The 21,495-nt window shown below is 57.4% G+C and overlaps 2 protein-coding genes across 9 annotated transcripts in view; one reads left to right on the forward strand and one right to left on the reverse strand.

Annotated features, from left to right (window-relative positions):
* Nucleotides 1-21,183, reverse strand: part of LOC113205953 (uncharacterized) — a 197,224-nt gene extending 176,041 nt beyond the window's left edge. For all 3 annotated transcript variants that reach the window (XR_008010883.1, XM_052265027.1, XM_052265024.1), the window contains exon 1: nt 21,020-21,183. The gene's annotated coding sequence lies outside the window, so the exon portion shown is untranslated. The remainder of the gene's footprint in view (nt 1-21,019) is intronic.
* LOC113205939 (transcriptional activator MN1-like) overlaps nt 1-21,495 on the forward strand; it is a 195,614-nt gene that overhangs the window by 72,098 nt on the left and 102,021 nt on the right. For all 6 annotated transcript variants that reach the window (XM_052264943.1, XM_052264933.1, XM_052264958.1 and 3 more), the window contains exon 2: nt 978-1,044. The gene's annotated coding sequence lies outside the window, so the exon portion shown is untranslated. The remainder of the gene's footprint in view (nt 1-977; nt 1,045-21,495) is intronic.

Raw genomic sequence — 21,495 nt, forward strand, 5'->3', positions numbered from 1 at the left:
GGGGGGGGGCGATGGCACCGCACTGGCAACCGGGGGCAAACCAGGCCAACCTCGGGATCCGGATCAGCAACTTCATGGCAGCTCTTTTGGACCATCCGCCAGACTACAGTTCCCCCTTTTACGAAAAAGAAAATACTTGCAAGAAATAAGCGAAAATCACGCTACAAGTGCAGTAGCGTATCTGAACGAGCAATATTCAGAGCAAGAAACATAAGAGAAAGGAGTAAGCGAAATAGGGGTAGGGTGTGTTTGGAGGCGGGATCCGCTCAGGGAGACAGGGGAAAGGGGGAGGGGTGGTCATATGGTCCGGCTGGTGGGGCGCCTCTCTCCGACCCCCACGGCCCACTGCATGCGAAAGTTTGACCACACATCAGTCTGTGTGCAGAGTGTGACCGCACACACACACGCGCACACACATGCGCCCTCCTTCCCACTGCCACAACCCCCATACCCCCACCCTCTTTCTCTCTCTCCAACACACGCGCACACACCCATCCCGACACAAGCAATACGGTAATGCAGTCTATGGGGCGTATCACAATTGGACAACGCCCCCCCCCCCCTCTTTTTCCTCAGAGACGAAGCGACTCAACCTCCTGCATGTCCCCTTTCCTCTCTCGCTCTCCCGCTACATCTCTCTACATGGACTTTTCTATCCTTTTTTTACACACCCTTTCCCCCCTTCTTCCTTTCTATCGTCTCTATTTTTTGCTTTCGTGGGGTCAACGAAGACGCCATTGTGTTGAGAGAAGGGATAATTTATTGTTACTGAACCCGGAAGACCACTGCACTTAAACGCGTTAGTCGCGCCGTCTGCAGTTAGAGGTCAAGCTTGAGAGGGAAAATCGTGCTTTAGTGAGGCGTAAGTGCATTGCAACTGTCAAATTTGCTCGCATCGACGTAGCCTTGCCGCAATTTGACAAAACCTCACATTTACCAAATTAACCTTCACTCATCAGTCCGTTTTCCCATTCCAGGCGTCGTTTGCTGAGTCCTCCAAAGTGCACAACCTTCGGACATCGACTTCCATATCGGCCGGCATCGGTGAGTGAATAACGGTTTTGTCCACAAACCTGTGCGCGAAATCAAAACTAGTGGGCAGCAATAAGTCACTTAGTATCAGGACACGTGTCCGGCATGTCCAGCAGCGGACACGTTTGCTTTCCCTTTTCCTAAGGCGATGGGGGCTGCTGAGGTTGCAAAAGGGGAAAACATCGAGTAAGCGCGTCCAGAACACACACACACACTTACGTCCTTGTCATAACGTGGTTTCATTTAGGGGATGCTCGCCCCGGAGGATCGAGTGTGGGTGGGTCTGAAGGGGAGGGAGGGGAAAGGGGGATGGGGGGCGGAAAGTGGTCGGATAGAGTAATCTCAGATAAGGCGTCAATAAACGAAGGGCCAGGCCAGGGCGGCGGCCCTCTGGCAAGCAATAGGCTGGCGGCTGCGCGCCTTTCCTCCTCCGGGGCGCGCCTTCTTCTCCACCGGGCCGGGGCCGCCGCTCCTCCAGCGCGCCGCTGCTCCAGGAGGGGAGCGTACGTGAGGGAGACACGGGGCCCGCGCTGAGCGGCGAGTGTAACGGAGTGTTTGGTGACGATTTATAGCATTGTAATAGGGGCACACACCCCGCGGGGTAAGGCCCGACCCCCTCTTCCCCCTCCCAGGGGTCGGGGGGCGTCACACTCCACCCCAAGGGGGCCCTCCTTTTTTCCTCCGGCGCCGTTTGAGACAGGACACACTGTGGGCCATAAAGCCTCGGCCTTGTTCTCTTCGCCCCGAAGGCCCCGCCGCCCCGGTCGCTCCGCGATGGGCTAATTCACTCGATGTGTGACTCGATGGGTGTCGCTAAGCCCGGAATAGGCCCGGCAGCGCCGTTCCGTTCCGTCGAGGAGGACATCCTCAGCGAGGGCGCAGAGGGGGGGCGGCAGGCCACCCCATCACATCACAGCCGCACCACTCGCCCGCGTAGGGCTGGGACGTCTCTATGTCTCCCACAACATCGTTCGGACTACTCTAGGCGAGCCGACGACGAAATCGAGGAAAACATTGAGAAGGCAACGTTTCAGTGGTGCATAACGGTTGCACTGGAAATGCAAGTGTGTGAATGTCGCTCACCTGCAAGTGAGCGACATTCCATTCGTACACTTAGGGGGGTAAACGTGTGAATTCTTCTTAGAAAATTCACACGTTTACCCCCTTAAGTGTACGAATGGAATGTCGCTCACCTGCAGGTGAGCGACATTCACACACTTGCATTCACAGTGTGGGGTTGGGATCGTTGTGGTACCCACCGAATCGTAGGAAATTGTGTGACTGCGCAGACAGTTCGCACACCCACGTAAAAAAACCTCTCGATACTTTGAACTGTTTCACAAAATCACAAAATTCACATAGGTAAATTAAAAAGCTTGTGGTTGATGCACCTTGTAATTTTTTTTTCCTCGGTACACACCACACTGCTTTGGCGCCACGCTCCGCCGCCACCGCAGCCCGGCCGCCGGCCGCGTCGAGAGGCTGCGGTAAATGTAGTGTTGCTTTTAAAACAAGCAATAAAGGGCGGCACCCCCGCCACGCAGCGCCACGCCGCGCCACGCTACACTACGCGGCTAACGCAGGGGTGTTAAAACGCAGTAAAATCCGTCCAGCAGCGTCGGCCCCACCAGCCAGGGCCACGCCCGGCCACGCCCGGCCCAGCCTCCCCTCCTGCAACCTCAGGCCCGGGCCTCTGATGTGTGAAGCCCTTCGTTACGCGGTCCTCGGAGCCGACCGAGGGGCGGGGGGTGGACGGGGAGGGGCGGAGGGTCCCCGAGTAGCACTGTATGGCCAGCTGATGAGAGGACCGGCCTGGCAAAAAGGAACTGCTGGAAAAGGGGGTGCTGTTTTGGACGGCATGTGGACGACACTTATTCGGGGTTTTTTGAAGGTTAAACTCTCGTTGAGTTTTAACCCCCGCTTCCCCTACACTTAACGGCAATCCGCAGAAACAGAAACAGCAACGGGGAAAGGAAGCAGGGAAATACACACTTTTTAAAAAATGGCTCATAGTTGCCACTGAGTGCGGGCTACAGGCTCTGGGAGGCTCCAGCAAACTTTCCATCACATCTTCTTCCTTTTCAATAAGTCGACCTCGGACGGGGGAATCAAGGCCCCCAGCACGCAGTCGCGCCGGGGCGCGCCGCGTCGGCCCTGCGGACGTGAATCGCTCACTTTTCGTCTGCTTCCTCATCTCCTTCTCCTCCAGCCCACCCTCCCCCTTTTGCAGTATTCTGGACCCCATGTCGCCGCGGTAGCATGTAAATGAGCGGCATTGCCGCCGCCACGCCGCGCCACGCCCTGCCTCGCCCACCCCGCCCCGCCAGCCCGCACGGCCACGGCGCACAGATTGGGTGCGACCCTCTTTATCTTTCACCCCTTTGACTTCCAAATCAAAACACCTCAAAAGACACGGTTACTGGCAGAGCCTCCACCACCTCGGGGACAGAATTCGGCCCGAATTTCCGACCAGATTGCATAAGGTCGCCCGTGGAATAGAAACATAGCCGCGAGCTGCGAACAGATTACCAACCTAGGGTGAATGCAAAATACCAAAAAACAAAAAAACAAGACAGCTTTCTTAGAAGTTAAAATACAAACAATGCCAGGAAAAATGTCAATACGAATGTCAATCTATTGGCAGTTCCTTTTCCTTTATATAAAAAATGGGCGGAAATTTTCTCGCGAAATAATGTGTTATTATTTAATAAGACGCGCACGCGGTGTGTGGAAAGGCGGGCCCGGCGCGAATGAGAGCAGGGGCGTCTCATTTGGAATTCGGCGTGGAATTAAAGAGTTCCTAGACTTCCCCCTTGATGCCAACTTGCGGGCGCAATGTGTATGGTGATGATATGCCTTTGGAAGTGCGTCGGTTACGGACTCTGTAGTGGTAGTCGGGAGGTCCCTGTGTGCGTGTGAGGGTGGGCATCCCTGTGTGTGTGTGTGTGTTGGGGCGTGCGCGCGTATGTGAGAGTAAGAGGGAAGGAGAGAGGGCGCTCAAGGTGGCTCAACATCTGGCCCTGGTTAGGTCTCCGGTTAGGGCAGCCCTCTCCCAGCTGTGGCTTACATTACGATGACATGCAAGGCTCTCCTCGCCTCGCCCGTGCGCGCGGCGCGCTGTTGAGTTTAGAAGGAGAGGAAGAAGAGGAGGGAGAGGAGGTCGAGCAGAGGGGGCGTGAATATAAAGAGGCCTGAGTACCCATTTCCGACCCGCATTCACAATTTGCCGCCCGCCCCTCTCGCCACCCTGCCACGCACCTACGCCACCACACACACACTCCATTCTTCTTCTAACCTTTTCCCGACTTTTCTTTATTTTCAAGGCGCGATTCGCGACTTTCAAATTAGTTCTCGCACAGTGCGTTTCAACAATGCTCTCCCCCATACGGCGAGCACTGCTGCCAGTGCATTAGAGACTCTCTTATTTCGCTTTCACACAGGTTTGACGGTTGTTTTTCTTTTTTTCGCCAGCCTCATGTCCCTTTATGATCTGCAGCAGAGGAAAAGAAAACGACTGCGAAAAAAAAAAGGTGGAACGACATTCATAAAGCTGCGAGGTCTGTCCGGCCGCGCCGTGGCAACATTGTGGAGTGTTTTCATTACGGCGGCGTTGACCTAATCCCACCAGTGTGAATTCAAGATGACATTTTACGACGCCGAGCCCCGCAGCGCACCGCAGCGCAGCGTCCAGAAAGGCGGTGCGGCGAGGGGCTCACCGGGGATGAGCCTCGCAAGGAGCGCCATAAAACTGCATAATTATCACCGTAGGGAGATGGAGAGGGGCTCCTCCCCAGGGTACGGTGCGGGAAAGGGGGAGGGGGGGGGGGGGGGATCAAGGCTTGTGTGTGTCCGGGGACGAAGAAAGACAACGGAAAACATACTCGTGAACATATGATTTCAGAGTTTGCTCAAAGTATAGCTAACCGAATTTTCTTTCCTTATCTGATTTCACCTTAAGTTGTCTCCCTGTGTGTCACCTGAATGTGTCACCTCACCGCTTTGACCGGTTAAGAGTTGTACACGTCAGTGCGTATTGGTGGTGGTGTAGTGCTGTGAGGGGGGCCAAGCAATGGCAGCGAGAGAGACAGAGCGGAGCGACAAAAAGGGGCGGGTGTGCGAGAGAGAGGGGAGACACAGGAAGGGGAGAGGAGCAGGAGAAAGGGGAGAGGGCGAGAGAGAAAGGAAAGGTGCCGGTGTGAAAGCGTGTGACGATGGCGCGCCGCGGACGTGGCTTGTCGCGCCAGCTGCCTCTCAATGTGAGAGATAGAACTCACTCTCTCTCTCTCTCTCTCTCTCTCTCCCTCGCTCTCTCTCTCACAGACACACAGACACACAGACACACAGACACACAGACACACACACACACACACACACACACTCCCTTTTACGCGTACACAGAGTCAAATCTTGTGTGCGCACTCCGCTAACTTCCCCCTCCCCCTCCAACCCCTTTAGACCGTCAGTCACACCAGAGGGTGGTGGGGCGCCGGGGCAGCAGGGACGCTGGGCGGAGGTACATTTTATTATTTCACTAGACGCCGCAGGCCGAACCCAGCTCGGGCTCCAGGAGGTCCAGGAGGTCCAGGATGAGGTCCAGCAGCCCGCCAGAGCCAATCGCGCACGCGCTTGCCACGGGGCCACCGTCGGTGACCACTTCACAGCCTGACCGACCCCTTAGGGGAGAGGGTCCTCTCCTCGGTCAGAGACCAAAGTGTCGGTCGAGGCCGGCCGAGCGAACGGGAAAGGCAAAGGCCGGCGGCGGCGGCCCGCGGTGGCGGCACAGCCAGAGCTACTGGAGAGGCGACGGCGCCGGGAGGGTAGGCAACGCAGCGACACGCCCGCCCTGCGGGCTTGCCTATCTCTGCAGGCGTCCTCCGGCACACAATGCGCACGCACACACTCACCTGCGGGATGCGGGCGGGTGCGGAGATAACGCGACCAGGCTAGTTGCTCGCGCCGCGCCCCGCCGCGCCCCGCCGCACCCCGCCACATCCAGCCACACCCCGCCACACCCCGCCGCACCCCGCCACACCCCGCCCAGATAACCACCGGTCCGGGGCGGGGCGGGGCGGGGCGGGGCGGGGCGGGGCGGGGCGTTGGCGTGGCGACGGCCCGCCTGATGACCTTCAGTCCCGGCCGGTGGTCCCGGCCTCCGCTGGGGCCGGTGCGGTCTCTGCCCTCATTATTTCCACGGCCCGGCCGCCGGGGTGGACCGAGGCTCCGGGGCCGAGGCCCGGGTAAGGGTCTGTGGCGTGGCGGGCGCACACCTCAGGTCCACGCCCCGCCACGCCACGCCACGCCCCGGGACGGACTGACGGTCGGGGCGAGCAAGACTGTGACCCTTCCCTTGTTTGCACAGCCACTGCCCGGCCCCGGCCACGCCGCGCTAAACGACTGCCTGATGTCCATACAGTCCGTCACGCCCCAGCGCGCGGGATTTAATTAAGTGCCCCCCCCTTCTCCAGCCCGACATCAAGCAAGTGATTGCGGGGTTTAAGAAAATAACGGGCATCTCTGACTTGTGCCTCTTGCTGCTAAACTTGATGGAAAACACGCAAAACCACCTTCGTCTTGTAAAACTTGTGGTAAAAACGGCCGTAACTGGTTGTTACAATTAAATTTCGAATCAATTTACAGTTCTACCAGTTGGCAATTATCTCCACCATCAAGTAGAAATACATACTGACTTTTACATGTAATTTTGTTCGAAAAGATTCCCCACATTAATTTATTTTTATTGACTTTTTTCCGCGTTGCCCCGTCTTGTAACTGAAGGCTGCTTCCCCCCTTATTGTTTTATATGTTTTCGTTTTCTTTTTCTTTTTTTGCAGTCCACCTTATGAATGCCGGTCCTCGCGTCCCCGCGTGTGAGGCAAACTTCCACTCCTCCACTCTGCGCCTCCCGGTCAAATTCCCATCCATCTCAATTCCTCTCACGCGTTCCGAAGTCGTCCCTCCCCCTCCGACCCCCCCCCCCCCTCAATCCTCCTTCCCCCGCGGCCCCCTCGGCCCCAGGCTCGGCCCTCCTCGGGGATATCCAGGGGATTGTCTTCTTATCCATCCCCTTCATTCATTAAGTCACCTCGAATCCGTCAATCGCACAAACGCGCTGGGGCCGACCTGCCAGACCTCCGCCACACCACACGCCGACACACAAGGCCGACGTGGAATTTACGTCGGACCTGCGTCGGAATGATTGGGTCGATCGCGTAAAAATAAACTGCAGACTCTGTGCCCGTTCCTTTTATCACAGTGTCGAGAAGTCGCTGCGGTACAACGTCCATCCTCAGGGAGCAGCCAGTGCGGTTCCGGAAGGCCGGACAGCGAGGGGTGGGGGCGGCGCGGGCGGGCGGTGCTGGCAGTGTGTCGTTTGAAAGGGAAAAGGAGAATTTGTAGTGAGGGGAAATGGGTAGGGAAGAATGCGGAGGATGCGTTTTAGCGGACCTTGCCACGGCTGCGGCAGAGACTCGCTGGCCGGCCACTCGCCGCTCTGGACCCCATGCAAATGCCCGGGAAGGCGTGTGCGGTGGCGCGGGGCGGGGCGGAAGGGGCGTGCCGCGGAGGGAGGGGCAGAGGAATGGGGAGGGCAAGACCAACACTCTTATCTCCGGGCTGAGCCGGTCCGGCTGGACACGCCGAGGTAGTACGAGATTTATTGGGTCCGCCCGGTCCACCCCGCCCCGCCCCGCCCGGATAGTACGCGGACACAAAAGCAAATCGCTGAGCCAGACAGTCCAACATCTTTTCGGGCTTCAACCCCCCCGAAAACTAGTAAGCGCGCCCGGGAAGGCCGGGCCAGAGGCGGCCCCACGCCCACCTGAGCCCAGCCGCGCCACGCCCCGCCACGCCACGCCCGACAGCCACTACACGACTTTATTGATGACGCCGACCGAAAACTTTGTGGCAGAACCGACCTGTCGATGGAACCGCTATGGCCACGCGTACCTGTATATATGCACTGGGTGTTTTGGTGCAGGAATTGTGCCGTAGGATCCTTGCGGATGATTGTGGCTGCTTTGTAATTCCGAACCAATTGCGGTCGATTTCCTTCGTTATGCGTAAAAAAAATGCGTCATACGTCAACATCGCATAAGCATGATCCTTTTCGAAAGTTTTTGAGTTTTGTTCTTCTTCCTTATGTCCTCTGTCTTTTCAAGGCTGCAAACTACAATTTTCTCAGATGACCTTAATAAAATGAAATGCTACAACCGCGATAATGTTGCTGTTGCAGCGCAAACAAACGAAAACGGTAGCAATAAACTCTTTGGTATTTTAGCAGTTGTTTTTTGTGTGTGTGTTTTTTTTTTGCGTGTTTTAAATTACTAAAAATGACAGATATCGCTAAGGTGGAGCAGGGAGCTTCTTCATACGCAGTTGTCTTTGGGACGGAATGGCTGCGCGGCAGTGCGGCAGTCCTTGTCTGGCATCCTTTATGGCTAATACTTTAATGCAGCGCGAGTCGGACTCCGACGACATTAAGTTGAGGCACTTTATTAATGTTCTGGACACCTCGACCCTGGGACGGCATCGACTCGTCATGCCCGGTCCGGGCTGGTTAAACAGGCCGACCGTTCTTCCAAGGGGTAATTGAGATAAATCTGGCAAGGTGAGGCAGAGGAGAGGGCTTAGGCCGTCACACTCAGCTGCGGTTGGTTACCAGCCACTCCGACGCTTTTTCCTGGCGAGACGAGAGAGGGAAAGGGGAGAGAGAGAGAAACCCTCGTTATTAAGTGTGCTTAAGTCACTGTTAGTCTCCTCCAGGGGACCGGGCGCGAATGAGAGTGCGACAGAAAAGGGTGGAGAGAAGGTGGGGTACAGGGAAACAGAGAGAGACAGAGAGCGAAGCTTCCGAGAGGGAACGCCCCGAGGTGCTTTGTACACACCTTGACGCGGTCGAGGGTCAGGATCAAATCTCCCCACCGGAAACAAGCAGAGCATCCAGTCCTTCTTCTCCTCTAAGTCGGACAAAGAGAGCCTGCAAGCGAGAGAGAGAGAGAGAGAGAGAGAGAGAGAGAGAGAGAGAGAGAGAGAGAGAGAGAGAACTCTCATGTTAATTAGACTGATTTCGGGCGGCGGTACGGGCCAGGGGGCCGCTCGCCCCGGCAATAGTTTTACAGCGCCAATTAGCACTCATACAAACGCGGCGGTCGGAAAAATAATGAATTTCTTCCGTTCGTTTTTACTGCGTCGTGTCAGCGGGCGGGGAGGAAGTGAGGGCGAGGGGAGGGGGGTTAGCGCGCCTGCGGGAGATGCCCCCGAGATTGTCAAGTGCCGCGCGAGATGGGACGGGATGCCCGCCGCCCACCTCACTCCCTTTCTCCGTCCTCTTCCACCACTCTCCCTCTCTCTTTCTCTCAGTCCAACCCTCTTCCACACCGGACGCACTCGGGCTTTACGGCATATGCACGACGAGCTTTTCGGCCCTTCATTACGCACACTTCCCCGGCTGCTGGTTGATGACCGGACACACCGCAAAAATAAAACCCAATGAGGTGATTTAATAATAATGTATTATAAATACACATACAACAACGTGCGCATTTTTGAAAATAGGGAAAAAGGCCATTACTGTAAAAATTGCCTCTGTACTTCTTAAGTACCATACTCACTCACATCCTGCAATTTAAAGTAAGATTTTACAGTTAACACATTTAGTGCAGCGCCGAGCACAATGTGGTCACTCTTTGCTGGTTTGTGCAACCCCCCGAATGCACAGCCACATTGAAACTGTGTTTCTAATGTACATTTCCAAACTCTCCATTAAGTGAAGATTTTTTTTTCTGATAGTGCATGTAGCACACGCACCCGCGCCTCGCGGGGACGCTTAGCTTTTGTGTCGGTATGATTGTCGGCACGAGCCGGTCTAGTACATAAATAATATACACATATAGATATATTTTTTGGCCAAGAAGCGACGAAGGAGCGAGGCCCCCCAGCGCAAGGGGTCTCTCAAGATATACTGACCAATAAAAATGGCCCAACGGCAGAACCAATTGAAAAAAAAAAGATGTACGTACGTGAACTGTATGTAATCTCCATCGAAACCGACAAACAGGGCGATATTTCCAGATATATTTCTGTGCAGGGCGCGGACCGTAGTAGGGGAGGGGGGAGGGGAGGCAGAGGGGAGGGGGTCAGCCTCGAGTCGTAAAGTGGCCCTGCCGCTTATATTAAGGTTGCGGGTCGCCCCTTTCCTCCCTCCGCAGGCCTTCTCCGCAAGATGAGTGTTTGAACAAGATCCAGCCGGGCGCCGGCAGCTGCGGCATCCGCGATGGATCCGTCCCCACCACCTGCCAGGTTCTACAAACTAATCTGCGCCGAGCGGGAAATAAAAAGATGCCACGGTTCGGCCGATTCCGTGTTTTTTTTTTTCCTAGTCGTTGTCTCTCGCCGGCGAGCACAAGTGCAAATCAGAGAGGGCGCTGAGCTACCCCTTTGGGGTCCGGGCCGGACGCGGGGTGGGGGGTGGGGGCAGAGGCAGCGGCCGAGAGCCCAACATGTGTAAGAAAAGGGATGCCATGATATGTGGGCCTTGCGGGAGTGGACCACCCCAAGGGCCTGCCGGCCCTGCCGGGGGTCCTCGGGCGTAGGCGTGGGCGTGTTTGCCAAGGCCTAGGCCGGGCCCGGGGCCGGGGCCGACCCCAGCCCGAGGCTGTTTGAGCGCGCGCGCGCCCGGGATACAGGGAGCAAGGGGTGGCTTAGCCCCGGGGGCTGACCAGCGGTCAAGCGCACTGCAAATGGATCGAGAAACATGTTTTCACGCCCGTTTCGGCGGCCCTGCCCTGCCCGGTCCTACCCTGCCCCGCCCTGCCCCGCCCGCTCCCACCTGTGACCTGCCCGTGCCAGGCCGCCCGCGCCCCGCCCTGCCTCCCCTCCCGCCGCGGGTGGGCCCTGGCCCTGGCCACGGACCGGGCGGACTGGCCGGCGGTCAGTCAGGTGGACAAGGCGCCGACGTGATTTGGCTGGCCAAGACAGGGGGTGTTCGGGCAAGGGGCAGCGTAGGCTCAGGGCAAAGCTGTCGGAAACAATTGGAAACACGAGGCAATAATAAAGCAGCGCCCAACTCTCCAACCATACAGTGTTCAAAATGATACATATTTCTAACAAATTAATTCAAAATTTGGTATTGTGTTTCAAACCTTATTGTGGCTTGATTTATGTATTTTTTTTAAGTTCCCCCTTGTCTTTCTATAGCCTGTCCCTCTTCTCACCTCGGACGTAAAACCGCGTCTCCCTGATAATAAAAGCGCCATCCACAAATATTTACTCCGGACAAGGCGGTGGGGGTGGGGTGGGGCGGTGGCTGGGGCAGAACAGTGAAGAACGCAAAGAAGGTCGCCGACAAGGGGTCGGCCCATCGCTGGAATGCGGGCCGGCAGGGGTGGGGCGGTCAAAGGATAAAGGGGGCAGAACGACCGCTTTATCCATGGAGCTCCCACTATTCCAAGCACATAATCGGACATCATGGAGAGAGGCTGGAGAAAAAGGCAAGTGTCCTCCAGGCAGTTCATCTGCTTCTGCCGGTAGCCTCCCGCCTGTGTTCTGTCTCACTAGCGGCCCCGCGCCCCACGTCGCGTCACACAAAGTCACAGGTCAGTAGCCCGCTCCAGTTGCCGTGCCAAATCCCGCATTGTCTAGCGGCTAGCCGAGGGCCGGTGCGGGCCGGCAGTGCGGGCGAGCATTAGGGATAGAGGTGAGGGCGAGGCGTGGTGAGGCGAGGCATGGCGGGGCATGGCGGGGCGTGGCGGGGCTGGGCGAGGCGGGCTGCCCAGCAGCATCCTTTGAAGCGTCGTGCTCCGCAGGACTTCCCGTTCACGAGATCAAAGAGCGGCGCAAAGCACGGGACCGTCGGGCCGGGGCGGCGGAGCTAAACCGTCCGGCTGCACTCGGCGCCACATTACCTTGTTACACTCGTTCGAGCCTCACCGGTTACACATTAGCGGGTGCTTTCAGTTACGAACGAGAAACCATTGCAAGAAGAAGAGATCGCGAGCGTAACTAGTAATCAATAATCAAGCTGGTAATCAGCCACAACTCGAGACGGACATTGCCCGAAACTGGAATAAACTGCAAAAAATGAGCGAAATGGTACCTTTTTGTCTTCTAAGCGTGAAGGAGCAATTGAAAACAGCAACGGTATTTTTAATTAATGAAATAAATATACCTTAAATCGGACGTCTCAGAGTATTGCATTCAATAATGTTGGTTAAAGTGAAAGTAAAAGTTTCTCTATTGGTATTAAGCACAGACAGAAAAATAGTTTCTTGTTTCAAGTGCACGCTGTCACAAGATTAAATTCACCATTGAAACAAGGCAATATGGTCTTTGGAATAAGATTTTTTTCTTATTCGAAGAAAATAACAGCTTGTTTCAAGAGTAAATTTGATCTTATGTCAGCGTGCACGTGAAACAAGGAAAAATTTACTAGAAACAAGAAACGATTTTTCTGGGAGCAAACCCAGAAGCCTAAGTCCGATCGTTATCGCTTGATGTGGTTTTCGGATGGCAACCCGCCTGCAGCACGAGCGCGCCGTCATCACTACTCAGCGTAATGTCGCAGCGGCAGCAAGGGCGGGGCGCGAAATTCAAATGGCACAAAGAGGCCCCGGCAGACACAAGGAGCGGGGCCCGCCCGCCCGTACACGCGCGAGGAACAAAAGAGTATGTGATTAGAGCAGGCACTTTGGGGCGCCCCGCCGGGCCGGGCCGGGGCCGGGCGGCGACACACAGTGTGGCACACACGGCCCAGAGGGGCTCAAGACGGTATTTTCGATAAAGGGGAGTGGATTCGACAAGGCGCCTTGCCTCGCTGCTGCTCTCCTGCCGCCGCTCCGGCTCGCCCGGGCGAAGGGCTTAGTGAAAGGCTTCGTGTGGGGGGAGGGAGGGTGGGGGGATGCTGATGACGGCCTGCGAAATCCTTGCGCGCGCTGCTGCTGCTGCTGCTCGGCGAAGAAAGGCTTTTCAAAGGGGTGGCTGGGTATGTGGGGGCGGGGGCCGGCGGGGGAAGGTCGTAAAATGGCTTCCGATTACATTCTCATGTACATGACCGAGAGCAGCATCCAGGCCGGCTGCCGGGGCCGGCGACGTAATCGCCTGGGGGCTGCGGAGGGGGTAGGGGGGAGGAGGGTGTCAGTCATCAGGCCGGCACATACACTGGCGGCGGAGAGAGTGACTGGTGATACCGTCGTTATTAGTTTCAGAGAAGAAGAAATAACAAATAAGACGCACCTATTTTTGTTCTTCTTATTTACTGATTTACTTGGAGATCGGCTAGGCGTCGAAAAAGAAGATGAGAATTCGGTTTATTCCCTATCGCGCCCCCTCTGTCTCTTTAAATTCCTCGCGACACAGGAAATGAAGCGGCCTCTCCCCCGCGCTCGACAGTCCGTCCGTGTCTCGGACCCGCTAGGCCACTCAGCGCCGTGCCAGTGTGCGGCCAAACGACCGGCAAACGACAGCGAAAAAGAAAAAAAAAGTTTGAGGGAAAGAAAAAAAAAAAAGAAAAGCGGCGTCCGCCCACACAATAGAATGAGACGTTCCAACGCATTTAAAACTTAAATTCTGCCCCGCTGCGTCCCTTACTGGGGACGGCGACGCCACCGCTTGCCCAGTGGCCGGCCGTTCGACAAGTTATCTTCTCTCCCCTCTCTTTTTTTCCCCGCCCCCTCCCCCTTCATCCGGGATGGGACTCAGGGGTGTTGGAGCACGTATACTGAGCGCGGGGGGTATAGTCCCGTCTGGTCAAATCCGGTCAGAGGCAGGGCGGGCGGCGGGAGGAAGTTGCGAGACGGGGTAGGAACGGAGGGGGGGGGGAGGGAGGCGGAGGAGGAGGAGGGTAGCGAGGAGGAGGGTGAGCGAGGACAGAGCGGTGATAGGGACGAGGCTGTCATCGCTGACAACTGGACATCCTCCCTCTCGAAAGCCACCCACGGCTAAGACAATGATAAGATGAAGACGTGCGGGCCCGCCCCGCCTCACTCCACCCCGCCACGCCACGCCACGGCACGCCCCGTTGCTCTCCTAAGGGACGGCTGGCCACCACCACCGGTAGTGGAAGGGGCTGGGGGGTAGGAAACCCTCTCGAGACAAAATGAGAACAGTGCTCTCTCCCAAGGGCAGTCAAGGTGTCAACCGTCACCCGGGCAGGCCGTGCCGGAGCCGGGGGTTGGAGACGAGGGGAGGGGCGGGAGAGGGAGGGTCGCAGCTGGGTATTCGGCGCGCGTCCTACGGCGCACCGGCGCGGGGCGAAGAACGGTTCACTAAAAACACCACAGAAATATTATCCGATTTTTAAAGCGTGCCAGTAGTATTAAGGATGTTCCAGCGCAACCATATGTCCAAAAAGTTCTAAATACAGCAGTGCAAAATCCGGCAAAAGCTTCGTGACTGCGATCAAGTATAAAATGTCTTCGTCGAAGAAAACATTCTTAGTATGAGAAAGTTAAACAGTTGTCCATTTGTATTCATAGCACAGTAACATTAATTAAATTAAATAATTTACTTATACTCGGAATGTAAGAGAGTATGCATAAAGTAGTTTACTGGCAAATAAAGTAAGAGAAGGCATATTTAAGGGTGATTATTACCGGAATGTTCTCCCCCCGCCCCGCCACACCTGCGCTGTTAACCTAGGTTGCGGCGCCCCAATACCTCCAGGACCTCCCGGCCACGCTCGGCTCAGCTCCCCTGATTCCCCTCATATTCCACCGCAAAGCGCAGCTCGCGTCCCGCATTATAAAAATACGCCCCTCCCCGGCTCATCCGTTTGCAAAGCGGCAGAGGCGGCAGCAGACGCGCGGGGTGGGGCGGGGGCCCCGCTCAAACGGTATGGTGCACCCCTGTGCGGCCTGTGCGCCGAGCTAATATATACCTATACACTTTTTCGTAATAATAGAGTTTAATATTTCCTGCATCCCCCAATACGCTACGGGAGCCGCACAACGAGCTGCAGGAAAGGGGGGGGGGGGGGCTCCTGGAAACGGTCGCGGGCTTCCAGACGAGAAACTTAGACTGGCGGTAGAATTTTTGGAAATCTAAGTGACGAATGTCGTCCATTGCCATCCTCGCGGCCATCGTATTTTGCAAGTGCACAGAGGAAACTCACTTATATGAAAGTCACACACAATAGGCGTGTAAATTTCGAATTCACACACTAGTACAAGTAAAACGGTTCATTTTTCTTTTAATTTCGCTCACTCGAACCAACAAGTAAACGAAAGTGAGCGAAAAGCGGCGAAAAGTGAGGATTCACTCGGGTCCCGCTCACTGGACACGCGGTACTAAAAGTCCTACCATCAAAAGGCACTAAAGGTTTGGTGCCTTTACAAATCCACTAAAACTGCACTAATTTTTAGCAACTTGAACAGCGGTGCTTGCAGGTGTGTGGTGCACATTTCCAGTGTACATTGGGGCGCCGGAGTCGGAGCGAGCCTGCAGATGACAGAGGCCCTGATCCTGATGAGCGGGCCGGCCCGCCAGCCCCGATCCCTGATTTATTTCCCCCAGACGAGCACCACACGTACACATCCACAAATAAGACGTCTGCTATGCAAACGAGTCGGGGAGGGGGGATGAGAAATGCATCAGCAGACAGCCCATCAGCACCGCGGCTGCGTCGCAGCGTCGCGGGATGGGAAAAACGTCATCGAGCATCTGCATTTCCTCGTGAGAAAAATAATGATAAGAGAAAAGAAAAGCACTCTCTAAGGGAAAAGTGCACCAAAATAGGGTCGAGATCTAGGTGCTTTCTAGATATGAGTACACTCCAGTGGACAAGCCGCTCATCCGAGCGAAGCTGCAGCCGGCCCCGGGCCAGCGCCAGCCACTCCCACGGGGGGAAACTTTTGCCGGCGGGTGGGGTTCTGGAGTATGGGGGGTAGGGGGGATTTGATCGACGTGGCGCTGGGGGCGGGAGGGCGGTGTCCAGGGGGGTAACGGGGGTGAGGTGGTGGCCATTCGCGACACTTTCAGTAAATGTACGTTTTTTTGTGAATAATTTTGGACAGATCGACGTATGCAGAATTGTATGTATTAAGTTGTGAAGAATAATGTACCGACGTGAATGAAATTATCTGCACGTACGAATTTGCATAAAACAATGAATGTTTCTGACTGATAGATGTTTTCAACCATTTAGAGTGTACATTAGGTCAACGTGAGGATGCAACTAAATGAAGAAAAAAAAGAACTCTTGAAGTTAAGAGCTTCAAACTGATTTTTAGCGACTAGGGGTTTAAAATATATTTGCAGTAAAAGAAAATATATAAGCGATCGGATGGTCAAAACAGCGGCTGAAATAGGACTTCCGCAAATAAGAGGGAACACACCCGGGGCGCGGTCGCGGAGGGGCCGCGGTGGGGCGCGGTTCCGTTATGATTGATTTCGAAGACGAGGAGCATTTGACATGTCTTGAAATATTGAAAGGAACTTCTGCAGCGAATGCGCCCCTCCCCTCCGCGGCAGCGCCAGGCAGCAGCAGCAGAAGCAGCCACCCCAGGCCGCTTCACTTTAAAGCTCAAAAGGACCGCGCGTGTCCCCCGCAAAAGCTCATTCATGAAATATGGTTCGGCTTTACAGCGGCGGCGGCGGCCCGCCCGCAGGGAACTGTCATGCGGGAGGAGGAAACCTCGGCGAGGAGTCAAGTAGTCGGCACAACTGGGAGACGAAAGGAAAATTAAGCGGCCGGACCACGCGAGTGTTTGAAGCGCGCATAGAGAAGTTGGAGGTGGGGGCGGGGGGTGCAGGCCGCGCCTAAAGGAAAGGGGGCGCTATGTTTGGGGGTACGGCCGCCCATTCCAGCCCAGCCCCTCTCGCGGCCATTCTCTCTGCAGCCACCCCCCTCCCCCTATTCCTCTTACCCCCTCTTCTCCCCGAATTCCCTTCCCATTCTCGCAAACTTTCCCCCAACTCTCGCGCTCTTTCTGTCTCTCTCCTCTCCCTCCCCCCCTCTCACCCCCGGTTTCCCTTCCTGTCCCCGGCTCCTCTCCTTTCGAAATGCAATTTCTGATGCCCCCCCCCCTTTTCCACCTTCCCCTTCAGTTTGCCAACGTGATCCATTTTTCAATTTCTGTTGACTTGTCGAAAATTAGTGGTATTCTTTGCGGGCGGCACGGCGGCGCGGCCTGCCTCCTCGCTGCCGCCCAAGTCGTCCCCAGCGTATTGCAGTACGTCGCCCCTGTGAGCAGCGGCCCGCGAGCCCCGCCAGCCCCGCCTCAGAGTGAGCAGCCGCGCGCTCTTCTTTCCGACTTTTCATTCCAGGCAGCCTGCGACTGCCGCTGGCCCCGCTGGCCCCGCTGGCCCGCCCGGCACGCCCGTCGGTCTTGGGGTTGTCTTTGAGGGCCCGCGAGGCCCTTCCCTTTGCGTCGGCATTCATAGCGGGCATTCCGCGGCGGTCAGCCCGGGAGCCCCGGAGGACCACCCGCAATGCACACTGACCACCGGGGCGGGGCGTACCGGGCGGGGTGGGGCGGGTGCTGTGCTGCGGTGAGGTGTTCCGACCTCGGAGTGGACGCAGTGTAGGGTGAGACGGGTGCTTTCAGACGTACCGTCACCCCCCTCTCTTCGAGTTTTTTTCCCCCCGGCGACTCAGGCAGGGGCCATACTAGGAACTAGGGGGTACGGGGTGCGCTTGAGCCGCTCGCACCGACGGGGCGGGGCAGAGCAGCCGCAGGGCACATTGGCTGCTTGGTTTGGTCGCAGTGCGGAGTTCGAATTTCGCTCAGGGCGAAACAGAAGGGTTTTGCTAGAACGCTGAAGGGCTGTTGCCAAACTTTGGTAACAGCAAGCGCGCGGGCGGGTGGTGTGGGGGCTGCAGGGGGAGGGAGTAGGGGCAGTATTCGCGCGGTCCTGGGAGGCCAGGGTAGCCCCCACACGGGGGCGAGAGGGTGCGAGAGAGAGAGAGGAGGAGGGATTGGGCGTGTAAGAGAAAGGGAGGGACAGAGAGAGAGAGCGAGACAGAGGTGGAACCTCGCCCCAGGGCGCGGTGGGGCGTGGCGCGGCGGGGCGCGCCGAGACCACCACCATGTGTCTGCGCTCTCCTCTTCGCACGGCCGGGCCGAGCCGCTGTACCGCCCACGGGCAGGGCCGGGCAGGGCCGGGCGGGGCCGGGCAGGGCGGCGAGGGGGAATTGCAGAGATACGTCATTCTCTCATCGAGCCAAGACGGCCGGCCCGCCGCCGCCCTGCCCGCCAGCCCTTATCAATCGGTGACGAGGGCGGGGCGGGCAGGCTCTCTCCTTGCCAGGCCCTTGGCAGCACGGCCCGTCGGGCCCTCGGGTCGAGACCATTGTTTTGCGACCCCCTTCTCTCTCTCTCTCTCTCTCTCTCTCTCACTCCCTCGGCGTGTCCATTTATTAGTCCATTAAGGCACGGCGGCCGCCCTCCTTGCCGACATGCTGATTGTACGCCCGCCGACCCCCAGCCGGGCGCAGCCGTGCCCAGGGAGTACCTCTTTCTTGCGACAGCCCCGCTCCGCCTGCTCGCCTCGCCCTCCCCTGTCGCCCCGCGTCTTACGTGCCCCATTGTCCTGCCTCGTCCTGCCGCGCCTCCGTCCGCGCGCCCTGGCCCTCGCCATCCTCGCCAGCGTCCTCACCGACGGCCTATTGCCCTACACTCACTTCCCTGGCCACGCCCTGGTGCTCAACCACGTCCTCTTTCTCAACCACGTCTTTGTCCTCCTCACCTCCTCGACCTCGTCCCCAGCATATCCAAGTCCTCAATCCCACCCTCATCCTCAACTACGTCCTCGTCCTTATCATCAACCACTCACACGTCCTGAGGACGACGTCCTCAACCACGCCCTCGTCCCCAACCCTGCCCTCGTCCCCAACCCTGCCCTCGTCCTCCCCACCACGTCCTCGTCCTACACCACGTCCTCGTCCTCCACCACGTTCTCGTCCTCCACCACGCCCTCGTCCTCCACCACGTACTTTCCTCCACCACGTCCCCGTCCTCCACCACGTCCTCGTCCTCCACCACGTCCTCGTCCTCCACCACGTACTCGTCCTCCACCACGTACTCGTCTTCCTCGCCCGCGTTCTCGCCGCCCTACCCCACCGACCTGACCCCTCCGCCCGACTGCCCCCTGGTTATCGCCAATGAAAATACGAGTGCCCCATCTGCGACACGTCGCCCCTGGGCGGCCCAGAGGGTGAGGGGCGCGGCCGGGGCGGTGGAGGAGGAGGCCGGCGCACAGCCGGCGCCGCGGCGCGCATCAACAAAAAGACGGTAAGTGAATGTGGTAAAAATGTCACGTTTTTCATTCCGGCCGAGATGAAAGGGCGCTTCGCTTGCCGCCGTGGTGCACTAGAGCGGCGCCCCGCCCCCCGTCTCCAGTGGCCGCCCCGCCCCTCGTGTTCTTATCTCAGTGGCGGGGCGGGGCGGGGCGGGCCACAGATAAAGAGGTGCGGCGGGGAACATGCCGCTGAAAAATTGCGTGTGTGCGCGTGGAATTGGTACGGCCTCGCTCTCTCCCGGCCCGCCACGCCACGCCCCGCCACGCCGCTCCACAACCTGTTGCGGGGCCAAACGGTGAGGACGCGTGTCGGCCAGTCGGTCGGGTGTCTACCACCCCCACTCCCTTTTCCTCCCTCCCTCTCTCTCTTCTCCCCCTTTTTTTATGCCTCTTTTGAAACCCGAAACGGTCGAGCGGGGCGCGGGCGTGTGGCGGGCCGAGAGAGAGAGGGGAGCAGAATGGGTTAAATAAGTGAAAGGATTAGATTGTGGCGGGGCGTTCCGGTGCGGCGAGGAGGCGCGCGTGCGTGTGTGAGGTTGTGTGTGTTTATACGAGACAGGGCCAGGTGAGACCTGAATCAAATTAAGGAGCTGTCAGTGAAAAAAATTAAAGTAAAGGCAACTGTATTTTCCTACGGCGCCTATTATACTAAACGCAGCCCGGCCGCTCCTGTCCACGATTCACGCTTTTTGATCAGAGTACCAGTGGCCGCAGTAGTCGGGTGACGCAAGGCGAAAGGGGGGCGCGGGAGGAGGTAGGGGGAGGGAGCAGGGGCTCGGGCTTCCTGATTCTACACGCCTGGGCCGTGTGGCATTCCGGTCCCTCGCCCGGGGCTTACTGGTTCCGGTTCGATTTCGCTCCGGGTCAGTTCCGCCCCCCCCCCCCCCCGTGTGTCGTCCTCTTTATCCCTCCACCTTTCTCTCCCACACACGCACGCATTTTACCCTGAATACGGTGTGAGAGTGCATGTGTGTGTGTGTTTCTCCCGGAAGCTGGACCCATCCCCTGCCGATACACCAGGGACACAGGACGGCGAGGAACACACCAACACACACAAACGTGCATCCGCACCGGCATCGCGCAGCTAATGCGCAAGGAAAACATACGATTAATCACACTTAGATGTTACTATACTTGGCTTCACCGCGCGCCCGTTTCGCGGAGGATAGGCCACCAACGATACGTCGGGCCACGGCAGGGTTGCCTACCCACCAGGCGTTATGCTGTCTGTTTTTAAAAGGGGTTTTTTTGTGATTTTTTTTTTTTTACAGTGAACAACCTTCCAGTGCGATTATCGGAGCGGTGGCGCAGCAGGCGGAACAAAAACGCCCGAAGTCTTTCACCTCGGTTTGTGCGCGCTTGCAGTGGCGCCTGCACTCGGGCTTGCCCTCACGGTCACGTGCCCTGTAACGATGTCGATCAATAAACCGGGCGATAAATCAGCGCCGAGCGAGCAGCGTCTTTGTGATGACATCCATTCACGCCGCTTTTGCTCATCTGGATGCCGGGCGTCGAGTGCCGGGGGCGCGGGGCCGGGGCCGGGGCGAGGGCATGGCGGTGGCACGGGCACGGCCTGTATGAGAGCTCTCATCAGAACCCCAAGCTGCGCCCAAGCCCTGTCGCCCCCGCTGCTGCTGCTGCGGCCTTTGAAAACGTGACCGAACGACGACGCATCTTTGAGTCGCAGCTCGCTGGGCGGGCGCGCCCGCGCGCTCACCCCACACAACACAACGTCCTGCTGAAGTACGACACTCACCACGTCGCTGTGCTGCGCCCTGCTCTGGAGCGGGCTGGAGCGGGCTCTGGAGTGCGCGGGGCCTAACGAGCTCCAGGTGCAGCGCCGATAATCACCCGCGGAGATCCTGCGTGAGGCCAGCATCCTCCTCCTGGACCACGGACTGCTTGAAGCGGGCGGCGGCCACCTGCACATAAGGGGAAAAATAAAAATAAATACAATAAATAAAAACAAACGTTAAATGTTTTCGATGTTAAGGCTAAGGGGGACATGCCGAGTAATTATTGTGGGTGCGCCCAGCAGCAGAGCGCCTGGAGCTGGAGACGGGGCTGGAAGGACGACGGGGCCGGGGCGGGCCCATCCCATGCCAGAGCAGGGATTGACTCCTTGGTGTTATTCCAAGCCGGCAGGGATTCATTAAGGACCCGGCCGCAGGGGCACAGCTCTCTCTCTCTCTCTCTCTCTCTCTCTCTCTCTCTCTCTCTCTCTCTCTCTCT

The sequence above is a fragment of the Frankliniella occidentalis genome, unplaced genomic scaffold (genome assembly GCF_000697945.3).
Source record: "Frankliniella occidentalis isolate FOCC.00 unplaced genomic scaffold, Focc_3.1 Scaffold2, whole genome shotgun sequence".
In the NCBI taxonomy this organism is placed as follows: Eukaryota; Metazoa; Arthropoda; class Insecta; order Thysanoptera; family Thripidae; genus Frankliniella; species Frankliniella occidentalis.